The sequence below is a fragment of the Balaenoptera borealis genome, assembly GCF_965194805.1.
Source record: "Balaenoptera borealis genome assembly, chromosome: 9".
NCBI lineage: Eukaryota > Metazoa > Chordata > Mammalia > Artiodactyla > Balaenopteridae > Balaenoptera > Balaenoptera borealis.
This window is the reverse complement of record NC_138873.1, coordinates 90632100-90653877: the sequence shown is the minus strand read 5'-3', so window position 1 is coordinate 90653877 and position 21778 is coordinate 90632100.

The following is a 21778-nucleotide window of genomic DNA, read 5'->3' as shown; positions in this document are numbered from 1 at the left end:
AGCAATCAAAATGTCCAACAACAGGTAAATGGATAAAGAAGAAGTGGTCCGTGTACACAATGGAATATTAGCCATGGAAGACAATGAACCATTGCTCTTTGAGGCACCACAAATGAGTCTGGAGATAATCACGAAAGATGAGGTAAGTTGGAAAGCAAAAGACCTGTGTTCTATGATAGCACTTATAGGCGTTATCTAATAACTGACACAAATGAACATATTTCCACAGAGAAAGACACTCACAGATTTAGAAAACAAACTATGCTCATCTAAAACGACAGGTGGGGGGAATGGATAAATTAAGATTAGTGTTACTATACGTATACAAACACATATGATATACATATCTCAAGAAGACCAACCATATAGCAAGGGAAGTCTGCAGAACCCTCTGTAACATTTTACATGGGAAGAGGATCTGTACTTGAATAGACATATATAATGTACAAATGAACCAGATTGTGTACACCTAGGACAAACAATATTCTAAGCTTTACCCCAATTAAAACACTTTTAAAAACCAAGAAGAAATAATGACACATAAACTTATGGAGGTTTCGCCACGCACATTCCAATGTAATTTACAACCTAGGAACACGACTTCCAGAAAGGCTCTGCTGCCCTACTCCCCAGATTTGGGAATGGAGAAATGCTGCCTCCTTGAGGCCACTTCCCACAACAGCAGCTTTAAACCCATTGCTAAAGGTCACTAAATATTCACCAAACTTGCAGTTAGGGAAATGACACCTGCTCTCTAAAAAAACGCTGGGGAGGAAAATCGACCAAATAACTCAAAAGAGGGCAACCTTCAAAGAAGACAATTTCAAGAGTTATATCGTACTGCCAATTGTTTCCTTTTTTTAACGGAAAAGAAAACGGCGGAGAAAAATGATGAGTTTTACGAATGTTCAAAGACATGCAAACCCAAATTACAAAAACCTATCAGCTCACAGCAGCCAGAAGGGCCATTAGCATCAATGCTGTAAACAATAAATGCTGAAGCGATTGTGGAGAAATGCGTACCCTCGATTCTAAGGGGGACGTGGTAAGAGCCACTAATGAAAACACAAAGAAGGTGCTTTGAAAAGGGAAACACGGTGCTACCAGTCAATCAATCACACCCACTGCTGGGCCTATCACCTGAGAAAATGAGAATCCAAAAGTCACAGGCTGGCAATCCTGCACTCCAACAATATTTACCATAGCCAACACTTGGAAGCAATGAAAATGTCCATCAACCGAGGAATGCACAAAGAAGAAGTGGTCCACGTACACAGTGGAAAATTACTCCAATAAAAAATAAAAATTAAATTTAAAAATCCAACGAAAGTAAGGAGACATCAGCTTGTGTGGGTTTGTCCGGGCACACTCCACTCTAATTTATAACCGAGAAACACCACAGGCCGCAAGGGCTTTTCCCTAGTTACCAGGGTGGGGAACATAGAAAGGCTGCCGCCCTCTGGCAGTTACCTGCAAAAGCAGTTTTAAAGCCTGTGCTAATGGTCATTTCATAGGAACAAGTACTGCAGAACTGTAAATGAAACCTGCCCTCAAAATGTCTTCAGGGAGGTAACGGCCAAAACATTTCAAAAGGTGACACGTACTTTAAGAGAACACTTTGAAGAACTAAGGGGTAATCACTGCTTGAAAAATAAAAAGGACATGCCTTAAAGCTCAATTTCAACGGATTATGAGGCACATGCGAATTCAACCACAAAGAGGTATCAGCTCACACTTGTCAGAATAACCATGAGCAAGAAAACTACAAACAATAAATGCTGAAGGTGTTGTGGAGAAATGCATACCCTCAACTTCAAGGGGGACGTAAGTTGGAAAGGGCCACGAATGAGAACAGAATGGAGGTGCCTTAAAAAGGTCAACATTGAGCTACCATATGATCCAGCAGGCCCACTCCTCCACCTATAATCTAAGAAGAGAGAATTGGAAAGACACAGGCAGGCAAATCTGCATTGCCCAGTATTACAATAGCCAAGATATGGAAGTAACCAAAAAGACCACCAACAGATGGGTGGGCAAAGAAGAACTCCTCCATTTACAGATGGAATATTCGCTAGTGAAAAAAATGAAACAATGCCATTTGCAGCACCATAGATGAGTCTAGACGTAATCACGCCACGTGTAGTAAGTGAGAAAGCAAAAGGCACATATCCTATCATATCACTTTCAGGAGTTACTTAAAAATTGATACCAATGAAGATATTTCCACAGAGAAAGGCAATCACAGATTCATTAAAAAACTTATGGTTCACCAAATAGAAAGGGATGAGGATTGGATACATTACCATATTGGGGTTAACAGAGATATACAAACCATGTGAAATATATAACCCCCAAAGACGTACGGAAGACCAGGAGAAGACTGCTCAACATTGTGTCATAACCTACATTGGCAAAGGATGCGAGGAAGAATAGATACACGTATATGTGTGAAAGAACCACATCTTGCACACCTAGAACAAACAAACCATTGTAATCAAATTTGCTGGGATAAAAAATAAAAAGGAAATTACAAATATGAACAAGAAGTAATGAGACATAAAGTTAAAGGGCTTTTTCCTGGCACATTCCATTCTAATATACAACCTAGAACACCACTTCCATTAAGGCTCTGTTTCCCTAGTAACCAAATTTGGTAAAGGAGAAATGCTGCCACCTTGTGGCCGTATCCTGCAAGAGCAGCTTTAAAGTCACAGCCAATGGTCACTTAACATTCACAAGGACTCAGGGCTGTAAAGGACACTTGCCCTAAATATTTGTGCTGAAGTAGGGAATGGGCAAAAAATTCAAAACAGGCAAATGTTTCAAGAAGAGATTAGGAAGAGTTAAGTTTTACTCACACTCTTTTTAAAAAAAAGGAAAATGGATAAAAGCTCAACCTCAGGGAGTGTTAGACGCATGCAATCTAATCTACAAAAAGTTTCAACTTACACCAGTCGACTGACCATCAGCAAAAAGTCTACAAACAATAAATGCTGAAGGGGTTTTAGAGAACTGTGTACCCTCTGCCTGCTGGTGAGATGTAAAGGGGTAACAGCCAATAATGAGAACAGAAAGGAGCTGCGTTTAAAAGTAAAAATGGAGGTACTATTCAATCCAGCAGGCGCACCATTGGACCTCTCACCTGAGAAGACAAGAATCGAGAAGACACAGGCCGCAAAAGCTGCAGTGCAGCCTTATTCACAATAGCCAAGACAGTGAAGCAATCAAAATGTCCAACAACAGGTAAATGGATAAAGAAGAAGTGGTCCATGTACACAATGGAATATGAGCCATGGAAGACAATGAACCATTGCTCTTTGAGGCACCACAAATGAGTCTGGAGATAATCACGAAAGATGAGGTAAGTTGGAAAGCAAAAGACCTGTGTTCTATGATAGCACTTATAGGCGTTATCTAATAACTGACACAAATGAACATATTTCCACAGAGAAAGACACTCACAGATTTAGAAAACAAACTATGCTCATCTAAAACGACCGGTGGGGGGAATGGATAAATTAAGATTAGTGTTACTATATGTATACAAACACATATGATATACATATCTCAAAAAGACCAACCATATAGCAAGGGAAGTCTGCGGAACCCTCTGTAACATTTTACATGGGAAGAGGATCTGTACTTGAATAGACATATATAATGTACAAATGAACCAGATTGTGTACACCTAGGACAAACAATATTCTAAGCTTTACCCCAATTAAAACACTTTTAAAAACCAAGAAGAAATAATGACACATAAACTTGTGGGGGTTTCGCCACGCACATTCCAATGTAATTTACAACCTAGGAACACGACTTCCAGAAAGGCTCTGCTGCCCTACTCCCCAGATTTGGGAATGGGGAAATGCTGCCTCCTAGAGGCCGCTTCCCACAACAGCAGCTTTAAACCCATTGCTAAAGGTCACTAAATATTCACCAAACTTGCCGTTCGGGAAATGACACCTGCTCTCTAAAAAAACGCTGGGGTGGAAAATCGACCAAATAATTCAAAAGAGGGCAACCTTCAAAGAAGACAATTTCAAGAGTTATATCGTACTGCCAATTGTTTCCTTTTTTTAACGGAAAAGAAAACGGCGGAGAAAAATGATGAGTTTTACGAATGTTCAAAGACATGCAAACCCAAATTACAAAAACCTATCAGCTCACAGCAGCCAGAAGGGCCATTAGCATCAATGCTGTAAACAGTAAATGCTGAAGCGATTGTGGAGAAATGCGTACCCTCGATTCTAAGGGGGACGTGGTAAGAGCCACTAATGAAAACACAAAGAAGGTGCTTTGAAAAGGGAAACACGGTGCTACCAGTCAATCAATCACACCCACTGCTGGGCCTATCACCTGAGAAAATGAGAATCCAAAAGTCACAGGCTGGCAATCCTGCACTCCAACAATATTTACCATAGCCAACACTTGGAAGCAATGAAAATGTCCATCAACCGAGGAATGCACAAAGAAGAAGTGGTCCACGTACACAGTGGAAAATTACTCCAATAAAAAATAAAAATTAAATTTAAAAATCCAACGAAAGTAAGGAGACATCAGCTTGTGTGGGTTTGTCCGGGCACACTCCACTCTAATTTATAACCGAGAAACACCACAGGCCGCAAGGGCTTTTCCCTAGTTACCAGGGTGGGGAACATAGAAAGGCTGCCGCCCTCTGGCAGTTACCTGCAAAAGCAGTTTTAAAGCCTGTGCTAATGGTCATTTCATAGGAACAAGTACTGCAGAACTGTAAATGAAACCTGCCCTCAAAATGTCTTCAGGGAGGTAACGGCCAAAACATTTCAAAAGGTGACACGTACTTTAAGAGAACACTTTGAAGAACTAAGGGGTAATCACTGCTTGAAAAATAAAAAGGACATGCCTTAAAGCTCAATTTCAACGGATTATGAGGCACATGCGAATTCAACCACAAAGAGGTATCAGCTCACACTTGTCAGAATAACCATGAGCAAGAAAACTACAAACAATAAATGCTGAAGGTGTTGTGGAGAAATGCATACCCTCAACTTCAAGGGGGACGTAAGTTGGAAAGGGCCACGAATGAGAACAGAATGGAGGTGCCTTAAAAAGGTCAACATTGAGCTACCATATGATCCAGCAGGCCCACTCCTCCACCTATAATCTAAGAAGAGAGAATTGGAAAGACACAGGCAGGCAAATCTGCATTGCCCAGTATTACAATAGCCAAGATATGGAAGTAACCAAAAAGACCACCAACAGATGGGTGGGCAAAGAAGAACTCCTCCATTTACAGATGGAATATTCGCTAGTGAAAAAAATGAAACAATGCCATTTGCAGCACCATAGATGAGTCTAGACGTAATCACGCCACGTGTAGTAAGTGAGAAAGCAAAAGGCACATATCCTATCATATCACTTTCAGGAGTTACTTAAAAATTGATACCAATGAAGATATTTCCACAGAGAAAGGCAATCACAGATTCATTAAAAAACTTATGGTTCACCAAATAGAAAGGGATGAGGATTGGATACATTACCATATTGGGGTTAACAGAGATATACAAACCATGTGAAATATATAACCACCAAAGACGTACGGAAGACCAGGAGAAGACTGCTCAACATTGTGTCATAACCTACATTGGCAAAGGATGCGAGGAAGAATAGATACACGTATATGTGTGAAAGAACCACATCTTGCACACCTAGAACAAACAAACCATTGTAATCAAATTTGCTGGGATAAAAAATAAAAAGTAAATTACAAATATGAACAAGAAGTAATGAGACATAAAGTTAAAGGGCTTTTTCCTGGCACATTCCATTCTAATATACAACCTAGAACACCACTTCCATTAAGGCTCTGTTTCCCTAGTAACCAAATTTGGTAAAGGAGAAATGCTGCCACCTTGTGGCCGTATCCTGCAAGAGCAGCTTTAAAGTCACAGCCAATGGTCACTTAACATTCACAAGGACTCAGGGCTGTAAAGGACACTTGCCCTAAATATTTGTGCTGAAGTAGGGAATGGGCAAAAAATTCAAAACAGGCAAATGTTTCAAGAAGAGATTAGGAAGAGTTAAGTTTTACTCACACTCTTTTTAAAAAAAAGGAAAATGGATAAAAGCTCAACCTCAGGGAGTGTTAGACGCATGCAATCTAATCTACAAAAAGTTTCAACTTACACCAGTCGACTGACCATCAGCAAAAAGTCTACAAACAATAAATGCTGAAGGGGTTTTAGAGAACTGTGTACCCTCTGCCTGCTGGTGAGACGTAAAGGGGTAACAGCCAATAATGAGAACAGAAAGGAGCTGTGTTTAAAAGTAAAAATGGAGGTACTATTCAATCCAGCAGGCGCACCATTGGACCTCTCACCTGAGAAGACAAGAATCGAGAAGACACAGGCCGCAAAAGCTGCAGTGCAGCCTTATTCACAATAGCCAAGACAGTGAAGCAATCAAAATGTCCAACAACAGGTAAATGGATAAAGAAGAAGTGGTCCATGTACACAATGGAATATGAGCCATGGAAGACAATGAACCATTGCTCTTTGAGGCACCACAAATGAGTCTGGAGATAATCACGAAAGATGAGCTAAGTTGGAAAGCAAAAGACCTGTGTTCTATGATAGCACTTATAGGCGTTATCTAATAACTGACACAAATGAACATATTTCCACAGAGAAAGACACTCACAGATTTAGAAAACAAACTATGCTCATCTAAAACGACCGGTGGGGGGAATGGATAAATTAAGATTAGTGTTACTATATGTATACAAACACATATGATATACATATCTCAAAAAGACCAACCATATAGCAAGGGAAGTCTGCGGAACCCTCTGTAACATTTTACATGGGAAGAGGATCTGTACTTGAATAGACATATATAATGTACAAATGAACCAGATTGTGTACACCTAGGACAAACAATATTCTAAGCTTTACCCCAATTAAAACACTTTTAAAAACCAAGAAGAAATAATGACACATAAACTTGTGGGGGTTTCGCCACGCACATTCCAATGTAATTTACAACCTAGGAACACGACTTCCAGAAAGGCTCTGCTGCCCTACTCCCCAGATTTGGGAATGGGGAAATGCTGCCTCCTAGAGGCCGCTTCCCACAACAGCAGCTTTAAACCCATTGCTAAAGGTCACTAAATATTCACCAAACTTGCAGTTCGGGAAATGACACCTGCTCTCTAAAAAAACGCTGGGGTGGAAAATCGACCAAATAATTCAAAAGAGGGCAACCTTCAAAGAAGACAATTTCAAGAGTTATATCGTACTGCCAATTGTTTCCTTTTTTTAACGGAAAAGAAAACGGCGGAGAAAAATGATGAGTTTTACGAATGTTCAAAGACATGCAAACCCAAATTACAAAAACCTATCAGCTCACAGCAGCCAGAAGGGCCATTAGCATCAATGCTGTAAACAATAAATGCTGAAGCGATTGTGGAGAAATGCGTACCCTCGATTCTAAGGGGGACGTGGTAAGAGCCACTAATGAAAACACAAAGAAGGTGCTTTGAAAAGGGAAACACGGTGCTACCAGTCAATCAATCACACCCACTGCTGGGCCTATCACCTGAGAAAATGAGAATCCAAAAGTCACAGGCTGGCAATCCTGCACTCCAACAATATTTACCATAGCCAACACTTGGAAGCAATGAAAATGTCCATCAACCGAGGAATGCACAAAGAAGAAGTGGTCCACGTACACAGTGGAAAATTACTCCAATAAAAAATAAAAATTAAATTTAAAAATCCAACGAAAGTAAGGAGACATCAGCTTGTGTGGGTTTGTCCGGGCACACTCCACTCTAATTTATAACCGAGAAACACCACAGGCCGCAAGGGCTTTTCCCTAGTTACCAGGGTGGGGAACATAGAAAGGCTGCCGCCCTCTGGCAGTTACCTGCAAAAGCAGTTTTAAAGCCTGTGCTAATGGTCATTTCATAGGAACAAGTACTGCAGAACTGTAAATGAAACCTGCCCTCAAAATGTCTTCAGGGAGGTAACGGCCAAAACATTTCAAAAGGTGACACGTACTTTAAGAGAACACTTTGAAGAACTAAGGGGTAATCACTGCTTGAAAAATAAAAAGGACATGCCTTAAAGCTCAATTTCAACGGATTATGAGGCACATGCGAATTCAACCACAAAGAGGTATCAGCTCACACTTGTCAGAATAACCATGAGCAAGAAAACTACAAACAATAAATGCTGAAGGTGTTGTGGAGAAATGCATACCCTCAACTTCAAGGGGGACGTAAGTTGGAAAGGGCCACGAATGAGAACAGAATGGAGGTGCCTTAAAAAGGTCAACATTGAGCTACCATATGATCCAGCAGGCCCACTCCTCCACCTATAATCTAAGAAGAGAGAATTGGAAAGACACAGGCAGGCAAATCTGCATTGCCCAGTATTACAATAGCCAAGATATGGAAGTAACCAAAAAGACCACCAACAGATGGGTGGGCAAAGAAGAACTCCTCCATTTACAGATGGAATATTCGCTAGTGAAAAAAATGAAACAATGCCATTTGCAGCACCATAGATGAGTCTAGACGTAATCACGCCACGTGTAGTAAGTGAGAAAGCAAAAGGCACATATCCTATCATATCACTTTCAGGAGTTACTTAAAAATTGATACCAATGAAGATATTTCCACAGAGAAAGGCAATCACAGATTCATTAAAAAACTTATGGTTCACCAAATAGAAAGGGATGAGGATTGGATACATTACCATATTGGGGTTAACAGAGATATACAAACCATGTGAAATATATAACCCCCAAAGACGTACGGAAGACCAGGAGAAGACTGCTCAACATTGTGTCATAACCTACATTGGCAAAGGATGCGAGGAAGAATAGATACACGTATATGTGTGAAAGAACCACATCTTGCACACCTAGAACAAACAAACCATTGTAATCAAATTTGCTGGGATAAAAAATAAAAAGGAAATTACAAATATGAACAAGAAGTAATGAGACATAAAGTTAAAGGGCTTTTTCCTGGCACATTCCATTCTAATATACAACCTAGAACACCACTTCCATTAAGGCTCTGTTTCCCTAGTAACCAAATTTGGTAAAGGAGAAATGCTGCCACCTTGTGGCCGTATCCTGCAAGAGCAGCTTTAAAGTCACAGCCAATGGTCACTTAACATTCACAAGGACTCAGGGCTGTAAAGGACACTTGCCCTAAATATTTGTGCTGAAGTAGGGAATGGGCAAAAAATTCAAAACAGGCAAATGTTTCAAGAAGAGATTAGGAAGAGTTAAGTTTTACTCACACTCTTTTTAAAAAAAAGGAAAATGGATAAAAGCTCAACCTCAGGGAGTGTTAGACGCATGCAATCTAATCTACAAAAAGTTTCAACTTACACCAGTCGACTGACCATCAGCAAAAAGTCTACAAACAATAAATGCTGAAGGGGTTTTAGAGAACTGTGTACCCTCTGCCTGCTGGTGAGATGTAAAGGGGTAACAGCCAATAATGAGAACAGAAAGGAGCTGCGTTTAAAAGTAAAAATGGAGGTACTATTCAATCCAGCAGGCGCACCATTGGACCTCTCACCTGAGAAGACAAGAATCGAGAAGACACAGGCCGCAAAAGCTGCAGTGCAGCCTTATTCACAATAGCCAAGACAGTGAAGCAATCAAAATGTCCAACAACAGGTAAATGGATAAAGAAGAAGTGGTCCATGTACACAATGGAATATGAGCCATGGAAGACAATGAACCATTGCTCTTTGAGGCACCACAAATGAGTCTGGAGATAATCACGAAAGATGAGGTAAGTTGGAAAGCAAAAGACCTGTGTTCTATGATAGCACTTATAGGCGTTATCTAATAACTGACACAAATGAACATATTTCCACAGAGAAAGACACTCACAGATTTAGAAAACAAACTATGCTCATCTAAAACGACCGGTGGGGGGAATGGATAAATTAAGATTAGTGTTACTATATGTATACAAACACATATGATATACATATCTCAAAAAGACCAACCATATAGCAAGGGAAGTCTGCGGAACCCTCTGTAACATTTTACATGGGAAGAGGATCTGTACTTGAATAGACATATATAATGTACAAATGAACCAGATTGTGTACACCTAGGACAAACAATATTCTAAGCTTTACCCCAATTAAAACACTTTTAAAAACCAAGAAGAAATAATGACACATAAACTTGTGGGGGTTTCGCCACGCACATTCCAATGTAATTTACAACCTAGGAACACGACTTCCAGAAAGGCTCTGCTGCCCTACTCCCCAGATTTGGGAATGGGGAAATGCTGCCTCCTAGAGGCCGCTTCCCACAACAGCAGCTTTAAACCCATTGCTAAAGGTCACTAAATATTCACCAAACTTGCCGTTCGGGAAATGACACCTGCTCTCTAAAAAAACGCTGGGGTGGAAAATCGACCAAATAATTCAAAAGAGGGCAACCTTCAAAGAAGACAATTTCAAGAGTTATATCGTACTGCCAATTGTTTCCTTTTTTTAACGGAAAAGAAAACGGCGGAGAAAAATGATGAGTTTTACGAATGTTCAAAGACATGCAAACCCAAATTACAAAAACCTATCAGCTCACAGCAGCCAGAAGGGCCATTAGCATCAATGCTGTAAACAGTAAATGCTGAAGCGATTGTGGAGAAATGCGTACCCTCGATTCTAAGGGGGACGTGGTAAGAGCCACTAATGAAAACACAAAGAAGGTGCTTTGAAAAGGGAAACACGGTGCTACCAGTCAATCAATCACACCCACTGCTGGGCCTATCACCTGAGAAAATGAGAATCCAAAAGTCACAGGCTGGCAATCCTGCACTCCAACAATATTTACCATAGCCAACACTTGGAAGCAATGAAAATGTCCATCAACCGAGGAATGCACAAAGAAGAAGTGGTCCACGTACACAGTGGAAAATTACTCCAATAAAAAATAAAAATTAAATTTAAAAATCCAACGAAAGTAAGGAGACATCAGCTTGTGTGGGTTTGTCCGGGCACACTCCACTCTAATTTATAACCGAGAAACACCACAGGCCGCAAGGGCTTTTCCCTAGTTACCAGGGTGGGGAACATAGAAAGGCTGCCGCCCTCTGGCAGTTACCTGCAAAAGCAGTTTTAAAGCCTGTGCTAATGGTCATTTCATAGGAACAAGTACTGCAGAACTGTAAATGAAACCTGCCCTCAAAATGTCTTCAGGGAGGTAACGGCCAAAACATTTCAAAAGGTGACACGTACTTTAAGAGAACACTTTGAAGAACTAAGGGGTAATCACTGCTTGAAAAATAAAAAGGACATGCCTTAAAGCTCAATTTCAACGGATTATGAGGCACATGCGAATTCAACCACAAAGAGGTATCAGCTCACACTTGTCAGAATAACCATGAGCAAGAAAACTACAAACAATAAATGCTGAAGGTGTTGTGGAGAAATGCATACCCTCAACTTCAAGGGGGACGTAAGTTGGAAAGGGCCACGAATGAGAACAGAATGGAGGTGCCTTAAAAAGGTCAACATTGAGCTACCATATGATCCAGCAGGCCCACTCCTCCACCTATAATCTAAGAAGAGAGAATTGGAAAGACACAGGCAGGCAAATCTGCATTGCCCAGTATTACAATAGCCAAGATATGGAAGTAACCAAAAAGACCACCAACAGATGGGTGGGCAAAGAAGAACTCCTCCATTTACAGATGGAATATTCGCTAGTGAAAAAAATGAAACAATGCCATTTGCAGCACCATAGATGAGTCTAGACGTAATCACGCCACGTGTAGTAAGTGAGAAAGCAAAAGGCACATATCCTATCATATCACTTTCAGGAGTTACTTAAAAATTGATACCAATGAAGATATTTCCACAGAGAAAGGCAATCACAGATTCATTAAAAAACTTATGGTTCACCAAATAGAAAGGGATGAGGATTGGATACATTACCATATTGGGGTTAACAGAGATATACAAACCATGTGAAATATATAACCACCAAAGACGTACGGAAGACCAGGAGAAGACTGCTCAACATTGTGTCATAACCTACATTGGCAAAGGATGCGAGGAAGAATAGATACACGTATATGTGTGAAAGAACCACATCTTGCACACCTAGAACAAACAAACCATTGTAATCAAATTTGCTGGGATAAAAAATAAAAAGTAAATTACAAATATGAACAAGAAGTAATGAGACATAAAGTTAAAGGGCTTTTTCCTGGCACATTCCATTCTAATATACAACCTAGAACACCACTTCCATTAAGGCTCTGTTTCCCTAGTAACCAAATTTGGTAAAGGAGAAATGCTGCCACCTTGTGGCCGTATCCTGCAAGAGCAGCTTTAAAGTCACAGCCAATGGTCACTTAACATTCACAAGGACTCAGGGCTGTAAAGGACACTTGCCCTAAATATTTGTGCTGAAGTAGGGAATGGGCAAAAAATTCAAAACAGGCAAATGTTTCAAGAAGAGATTAGGAAGAGTTAAGTTTTACTCACACTCTTTTAAAAAAAAAGGAAAATGGATAAAAGCTCAACCTCAGGGAGTGTTAGACGCATGCAATCTAATCTACAAAAAGTTTCAACTTACACCAGTCGACTGACCATCAGCAAAAAGTCTACAAACAATAAATGCTGAAGGGGTTTTAGAGAACTGTGTACCCTCTGCCTGCTGGTGAGACGTAAAGGGGTAACAGCCAATAATGAGAACAGAAAGGAGCTGTGTTTAAAAGTAAAAATGGAGGTACTATTCAATCCAGCAGGCGCACCATTGGACCTCTCACCTGAGAAGACAAGAATCGAGAAGACACAGGCCGCAAAAGCTGCAGTGCAGCCTTATTCACAATAGCCAAGACAGTGAAGCAATCAAAATGTCCAACAACAGGTAAATGGATAAAGAAGAAGTGGTCCATGTACACAATGGAATATGAGCCATGGAAGACAATGAACCATTGCTCTTTGAGGCACCACAAATGAGTCTGGAGATAATCACGAAAGATGAGCTAAGTTGGAAAGCAAAAGACCTGTGTTCTATGATAGCACTTATAGGCGTTATCTAATAACTGACACAAATGAACATATTTCCACAGAGAAAGACACTCACAGATTTAGAAAACAAACTATGCTCATCTAAAACGACCGGTGGGGGGAATGGATAAATTAAGATTAGTGTTACTATATGTATACAAACACATATGATATACATATCTCAAAAAGACCAACCATATAGCAAGGGAAGTCTGCGGAACCCTCTGTAACATTTTACATGGGAAGAGGATCTGTACTTGAATAGACATATATAATGTACAAATGAACCAGATTGTGTACACCTAGGACAAACAATATTCTAAGCTTTACCCCAATTAAAACACTTTTAAAAACCAAGAAGAAATAATGACACATAAACTTGTGGGGGTTTCGCCACGCACATTCCAATGTAATTTACAACCTAGGAACACGACTTCCAGAAAGGCTCTGCTGCCCTACTCCCCAGATTTGGGAATGGGGAAATGCTGCCTCCTAGAGGCCGCTTCCCACAACAGCAGCTTTAAACCCATTGCTAAAGGTCACTAAATATTCACCAAACTTGCAGTTCGGGAAATGACACCTGCTCTCTAAAAAAACGCTGGGGTGGAAAATCGACCAAATAATTCAAAAGAGGGCAACCTTCAAAGAAGACAATTTCAAGAGTTATATTGTACTGCCAATTGTTTCCTTTTTTTAACGGAAAAGAAAACGGCGGAGAAAAATGATGAGTTTTACGAATGTTCAAAGACATGCAAACCCAAATTACAAAAACCTATCAGCTCACAGCAGCCAGAAGGGCCATTAGCATCAATGCTGTAAACAATAAATGCTGAAGCGATTGTGGAGAAATGCGTACCCTCGATTCTAAGGGGGACGTGGTAAGAGCCACTAATGAAAACACAAAGAAGGTGCTTTGAAAAGGGAAACACGGTGCTACCAGTCAATCAATCACACCCACTGCTGGGCCTATCACCTGAGAAAATGAGAATCCAAAAGTCACAGGCTGGCAATCCTGCACTCCAACAATATTTACCATAGCCAACACTTGGAAGCAATGAAAATGTCCATCAACCGAGGAATGCACAAAGAAGAAGTGGTCCACGTACACAGTGGAAAATTACTCCAATAAAAAATAAAAATTAAATTTAAAAATCCAACGAAAGTAAGGAGACATCAGCTTGTGTGGGTTTGTCCGGGCACACTCCACTCTAATTTATAACCGAGAAACACCACAGGCCGCAAGGGCTTTTCCCTAGTTACCAGGGTGGGGAACATAGAAAGGCTGCCGCCCTCTGGCAGTTACCTGCAAAAGCAGTTTTAAAGCCTGTGCTAATGGTCATTTCATAGGAACAAGTACTGCAGAACTGTAAATGAAACCTGCCCTCAAAATGTCTTCAGGGAGGTAACGGCCAAAACATTTCAAAAGGTGACACGTACTTTAAGAGAACACTTTGAAGAACTAAGGGGTAATCACTGCTTGAAAAATAAAAAGGACATGCCTTAAAGCTCAATTTCAACGGATTATGAGGCACATGCGAATTCAACCACAAAGAGGTATCAGCTCACACTTGTCAGAATAACCATGAGCAAGAAAACTACAAACAATAAATGCTGAAGGTGTTGTGGAGAAATGCATACCCTCAACTTCAAGGGGGACGTAAGTTGGAAAGGGCCACGAATGAGAACAGAATGGAGGTGCCTTAAAAAGGTCAACATTGAGCTACCATATGATCCAGCAGGCCCACTCCTCCACCTATAATCTAAGAAGAGAGAATTGGAAAGACACAGGCAGGCAAATCTGCATTGCCCAGTATTACAATAGCCAAGATATGGAAGTCACCAAAAAGACCACCAACAGATGGGTGGGCAAAGAAGAACTCCTCCATTTACAGATGGAATATTCCCTAGTGAAAAAAATGAAACAATGCCATTTGCAGCACCATAGATGAGTCTAGACGTAATCACGCCAAGTGTAGTAAGTGAGAAAGCAAAAGGCACATATCCTATCATATCACTTTCAGGAGTTACTTAAAAATTGATACCAATGAAGATATTTCCACAGAGAAAGGCAATCACAGATTCATTAAAAAACTTATGGTTCACCAAATAGAAAGGGATGAGGATTGGATACATTACCATATTGGGGTTAACAGAGATATACAAACCATGTGAAATATATAACCACCAAAGACGTACGGAAGACCAGGAGAAGACTGCTCAACATTGTGTCATAACCTACATTGGCAAAGGATGCGAGGAAGAATAGATACACGTATATGTGTGAAAGAACCACATCTTGCACACCTAGAACAAACAAACCATTGTAATCAAATTTGCTGGGATAAAAAATAAAAAGGAAATTACAAATATGAACAAGAAGTAATGAGACATAAAGTTAAAGGGCTTTTTCCTGGCACATTCCATTCTAATATACAACCTAGAACACCACTTCCATTAAGGCTCTGTTTCCCTAGGAACCAAATTTGGTAAAGGAGAAATGCTGCCACCTAGTGGCCGTTTCCTGCAAGAGCAGCTTTAAAGTCACAGCTAATGGTCACTTAACATTCACAAGGACTCAGGGCTGTAAAGGACACTTGCCCTAAATATTTGTGCTGAAGTAGGGAATGGACAAAAAATTCAAAACAGGCAAATGTTTCAAGAAGAGATTAGGAAGAGTTAAGTTTTACTCACACTCTTTTTAAAAAAAAGGAAAATGGATAAAAGCTCAACCTCAGGGAGTGTTAGACGCATGCAATCTAATCTACAAAAAGTTTCAACTTACACCAGTCGGCTGACCATCAGCAAAAAGTCTACAAACAATAAATGCTGAAGGGGTTTTAGAGAACTGTGTACCCTCTGCCTGCTGGTGAGACGTAAAGGGGTAACAGCCAATAATGAGAACAGAAAGGAGCTGCGTTTAAAAGTAAAAATGGAGGTACTATTCAATCCAGCAGGCGCACCATTGGACCTCTCACCTGAGAAGACAATCGAGAAGACACAGGCCGCAAAAGCTGCAGTGCAGCCTTATTCACAGTAGCCAAGACAGTGAAGCAATCAAAATGTCCAACAACAGGTAAATGGATAAAGAAGAAGTGGTCCGTGTACACAATGGAATATTAGCCATGGAAGACAATGAACCATTGCTCTTTGAGGCACCACAAATGAGTCTGGAGATAATCACGAAAGATGAGGTAAGTTGGAAAGCAAAAGACCTGTGTTCTATGATAGCACTTATAGGCGTTATCTAATAACTGACACAAATGAACATATTTCCACAGAGAAAGACACTCACAGATTTAGAAAACAAACTATGCTCATCTAAAACGACAGGTGGGGGGAATGGATAAATTAAGATTAGTGTTACTATACGTATACAAACACATATGATATACATATCTCAAGAAGACCAACCATATAGCAAGGGAAGTCTGCAGAACCCTCTGTAACATTTTACATGGGAAGAGGATCTGTACTTGAATAGACATATATAATGTACAAATGAACCAGATTGTGTACACCTAGGACAAACAATATTCTAAGCTTTACCCCAATTAAAACACTTTTAAAAACCAAGAAGAAATAATGACACATAAACTTATGGAGGTTTCGCCACGCACATTCCAATGTAATTTACAACCTAGGAACACGACTTCCAGAAAGGCTCTGCTGCCCTACTCCCCAGATTTGGGAATGGAGAAATGCTGCCTCCTTGAGGCCACTTCCCACAACAGCAGCTTTAAACCCATTGCTAAAGGTCACTAAATATTCACCAAACTTGCAGTTAGGGAAATGACACCTGCTCTCTAAAAAAACGCTGGGGAGGAAAATCGACCAAATAACTCAAAAGAGGGCAACCTTCAAAGAAGACAATTTCAAGAGTTATATCGTACTGCCAATTGTTTCCTTTTTTTAACGGAAAAGAAAACGGCAGAGAAAAATGATGAGTTTTACGAATGTTCAAAGACATGCAAACCAAAATTACAAAAACCTATCAGCTCACAGCAGCCAGAAGGGCCATTAGCATCAATGCTGTAAACAATAAATGCTGAAGCGATTGTGGAGAAATGCGTACCCTCGATTCTAAGGGGGACGTGGTAAGAGCCACTAATGAAAACACAAAGAAGGTGCTTTGAAAAGGGAAACACGGTGCTACCAGTCAATCAATCACACCCACTGCTGGGCCTATCACCTGAGAAAATGAGAATCCAAAAGTCACAGGCTGGCAATCCTGCACTCCAACAATATTTACCATAGCCAACACTTGGAAGCAATGAAAATGTCCATCAACCGAGGAATGCACAAAGAAGAAGTGGTCCACGTACACAGTGGAAAATTACTCCAATAAAAAATAAAAATTAAATTTAAAAATCCAACAAAAGTAAGGAGACATCAGCTTGTGTGGGTTTGTCCGGGCACACTCCACTCTAATTTATAACCGAGAAACACCACAGGCCGCCAGGGCTTTTCCCTAGTTACCAGGGTGGGGAACATAGAAAGGCTGCCGCCCTCTGGCAGTTACCTGCAAAAGCAGTTTTAAAGCCTGTGCTAATGGTCATTTCATAGGAACAAGTACTGCAGAACTGTAAATGAAACCTGCCCTCAAAATGTCTTCAGGGAGGTAACGGCCAAAACATTTCAAAAGGTGACACGTACTTTAAGAGAACACTTTGAAGAACTAAGGGGTAATCACTGCTTGAAAAATAAAAAGGACATGCCTTAAAGCTCAATTTCAACGGATTATGAGGCACATGCGAATTCAACCACAAAGAGGTATCAGCTCACACTTGTCAGAATAACCATGAGCAAGAAAACTACAAACAATAAATGCTGAAGGTGTTGTGGAGAAATGCATACCCTCAACTTCAAGGGGGACGGAAGTTGGAAAGGGCCACGAATGAGAACAGAATGGAGGTGCCTTAAAAAGGTCAACATTGAGCTACCATATGATCCAGCAGGCCCACTCCTCCACCTATAATCTAAGAAGAGAGAATTGGAAAGACACAGGCAGGCAAATCTGCATTGCCCAGTATTACAATAGCCAAGATATGGAAGTAACCAAAAAGACCACCAACAGATGGGTGGGCAAAGAAGAACTCCTCCATTTACAGATGGAATATTCCCTAGTGAAAAAAATGAAACAATGCCATTTGCAGCACCATAGATGAGTCTAGACGTAATCACGCCAAGTGTAGTAAGTGAGAAAGCAAAAGGCACATATCCTATCATATCACTTTCAGGAGTTACTTAAAAATTGATACCAATGAAGATATTTCCACAGAGAAAGGCAATCACAGATTCATTAAAAAACTTATGGTTCACCAAATAGAAAGGGATGAGGATTGGATACATTACCATATTGGGGTTAACAGAGATATACAAACCATGTGAAATATATAACCACCAAAGACGTACGGAAGACCAGGAGAAGACTGCTCAACATTGTGTCATAACCTACATTGGCAAAGGATGCGAGGAAGAATAGATACACGTATATGTGTGAAAGAACCACATCTTGCACACCTAGAACAAACAAACCATTGTAATCAAATTTGCTGGGATAAAAAATAAAAAGGAAATTACAAATATGAACAAGAAGTAATGAGACATAAAGTTAAAGGGCTTTTTCCTGGCACATTCCATTCTAATATACAACCTAGAACACCACTTCCATTAAGGCTCTGTTTCCCTAGTAACCAAATTTGGTAAAGGAGAAATGCTGCCACCTTGTGGCCGTATCCTGCAAGAGCAGCTTTAAAGTCACAGCCAATGGTCACTTAACATTCACAAGGACTCAGGGCTGTAAAGGACACTTGCCCTAAATATTTGTGCTGAAGTAGGGAATGGGCAAAAAATTCAAAACAGGCAAATGTTTCAAGAAGAGATTAGGAAGAGTTAAGTTTTACTCACACTCTTTTTAAAAAAAAGGAAAATGGATAAAAGCTCAACCTCAGGGAGTGTTAGACGCATGCAATCTAATCTACAAAAAGTTTCAACTTACACCAGTCGACTGACCATCAGCAAAAAGTCTACAAACAATAAATGCTGAAGGGGTTTTAGAGAACTGTGTACCCTCTGCCTGCTGGTGAGATGTAAAGGGGTAACAGCCAATAATGAGAACAGAAAGGAGCTGCGTTTAAAAGTAAAAATGGAGGTACTATTCAATCCAGCAGGCGCACCATTGGACCTCTCACCTGAGAAGACAAGAATCGAGAAGACACAGGCCGCAAAAGCTGCAGTGCAGCCTTATTCACAATAGCCAAGACAGTGAAGCAATCAAAATGTCCAACAACAGGTAAATGGATAAAGAAGAAGTGGTCCATGTACACAATGGAATATGAGCCATGGAAGACAATGAACCATTGCTCTTTGAGGCACCACAAATGAGTCTGGAGATAATCACGAAAGATGAGGTAAGTTGGAAAGCAAAAGACCTGTGTTCTATGATAGCACTTATAGGCGTTATCTAATAACTGACACAAATGAACATATTTCCACAGAGAAAGACACTCACAGATTTAGAAAACAAACTATGCTCATCTAAAACGACCGGTGGGGGGAATGGATAAATTAAGATTAGTGTTACTATATGTATACAAACACATATGATATACATATCTCAAAAAGACCAACCATATAGCAAGGGAAGTCTGCGGAACCCTCTGTAACATTTTACATGGGAAGAGGATCTGTACTTGAATAGACATATATAATGTACAAATGAACCAGATTGTGTACACCTAGGACAAACAATATTCTAAGCTTTACCCCAATTAAAACACTTTTAAAAACCAAGAAGAAATAATGACACATAAACTTGTGGGGGTTTCGCCACGCACATTCCAATGTAATTTACAACCTAGGAACACGACTTCCAGAAAGGCTCTGCTGCCCTACTCCCCAGATTTGGGAATGGGGAAATGCTGCCTCCTAGAGGCCGCTTCCCACAACAGCAGCTTTAAACCCATTGCTAAAGGTCACTAAATATTCACCAAACTTGCAGTTCGGGAAATGACACCTGCTCTCTAAAAAAACGCTGGGGTGGAAAATCGACCAAATAATTCAAAAGAGGGCAACCTTCAAAGAAGACAATTTCAAGAGTTATATTGTACTGCCAATTGTTTCCTTTTTTTAACGGAAAAGAAAACGGCGGAGAAAAATGATGAGTTTTACGAATGTTCAAAGACATGCAAACCCAAATTACAAAAACCTATCAGCTCACAGCAGCCAGAAGGGCCATTAGCATCAATGCTGTAAACAATAAATGCTGAAGCGATTGTGGAGAAATGCGTACCCTCGATTCTAAGGGGGACGTGGTAAGAGCCACTAATGAAAACACAAAGAAGGTGCTTTGAAAAGGGAAACACGGTGCTACCAGTCAATCAATCACACCCACTGCTGGGCCTATCACCTGAGAAAATGAGAATCCAAAAGTCACAGGCTGGCAATCCTGCACTCCAACAATATTTACCATAGCCAACACTTGGAAGCAATGAAAATGTCCATCAACCGAGGAATGCACAAAGAAGAAGTGGTCCACGTACACAGTGGAAAATTACTCCAATAAAAAATAAAAATTAAATTTAAAAATCCAACGAAAGTAAGGAGACATCAGCTTGTGTGGGTTTGTCCGGGCACACTCCACTCTAATTTATAACCGAGAAACACCACAGGCCGCAAGGGCTTTTCCCTAGTTACCAGGGTGGGGAACATAGAAAGGCTGCCGCCCTCTGGCAGTTACCTGCAAAAGCAGTTTTAAAGCCTGTGCTAATGGTCATTTCATAGGAACAAGTACTGCAGAACTGTAAATGAAACCTGCCCTCAAAATGTCTTCAGGGAGGTAACGGCCAAAACATTTCAAAAGGTGACACGTACTTTAAGAGAACACTTTGAAGAACTAAGGGGTAATCACTGCTTGAAAAATAAAAAGGACATGCCTTAAAGCTCAATTTCAACGGATTATGAGGCACATGCGAATTCAACCACAAAGAGGTATCAGCTCACACTTGTCAGAATAACCATGAGCAAGAAAACTACAAACAATAAATGCTGAAGGTGTTGTGGAGAAATGCATACCCTCAACTTCAAGGGGGACGTAAGTTGGAAAGGGCCACGAATGAGAACAGAATGGAGGTGCCTTAAAAAGGTCAACATTGAGCTACCATATGATCCAGCAGGCCCACTCCTCCACCTATAATCTAAGAAGAGAGAATTGGAAAGACACAGGCAGGCAAATCTGCATTGCCCAGTATTACAATAGCCAAGATATGGAAGTAACCAAAAAGACCACCAACAGATGGGTGGGCAAAGAAGAACTCCTCCATTTACAGATGGAATATTCCCTAGTGAAAAAAATGAAACAATGCCATTTGCAGCACCATAGATGAGTCTAGACGTAATCACGCCAAGTGTAGTAAGTGAGAAAGCAAAAGGCACATATCCTATCATATCACTTTCAGGAGTTACTTAAAAATTGATACCAATGAAGATATTTCCACAGAGAAAGGCAATCACAGATTCATTAAAAAACTTATGGTTCACCAAATAGAAAGGGATGAGGATTGGATACATTACCATATTGGGGTTAACAGAGATATACAAACCATGTGAAATATATAACCACCAAAGACGTACGGAAGACCAGGAGAAGACTGCTCAACATTGTGTCATAACCTACATTGGCAAAGGATGCGAGGAAGAATAGATACACGTATATGTGTGAAAGAACCACATCTTGC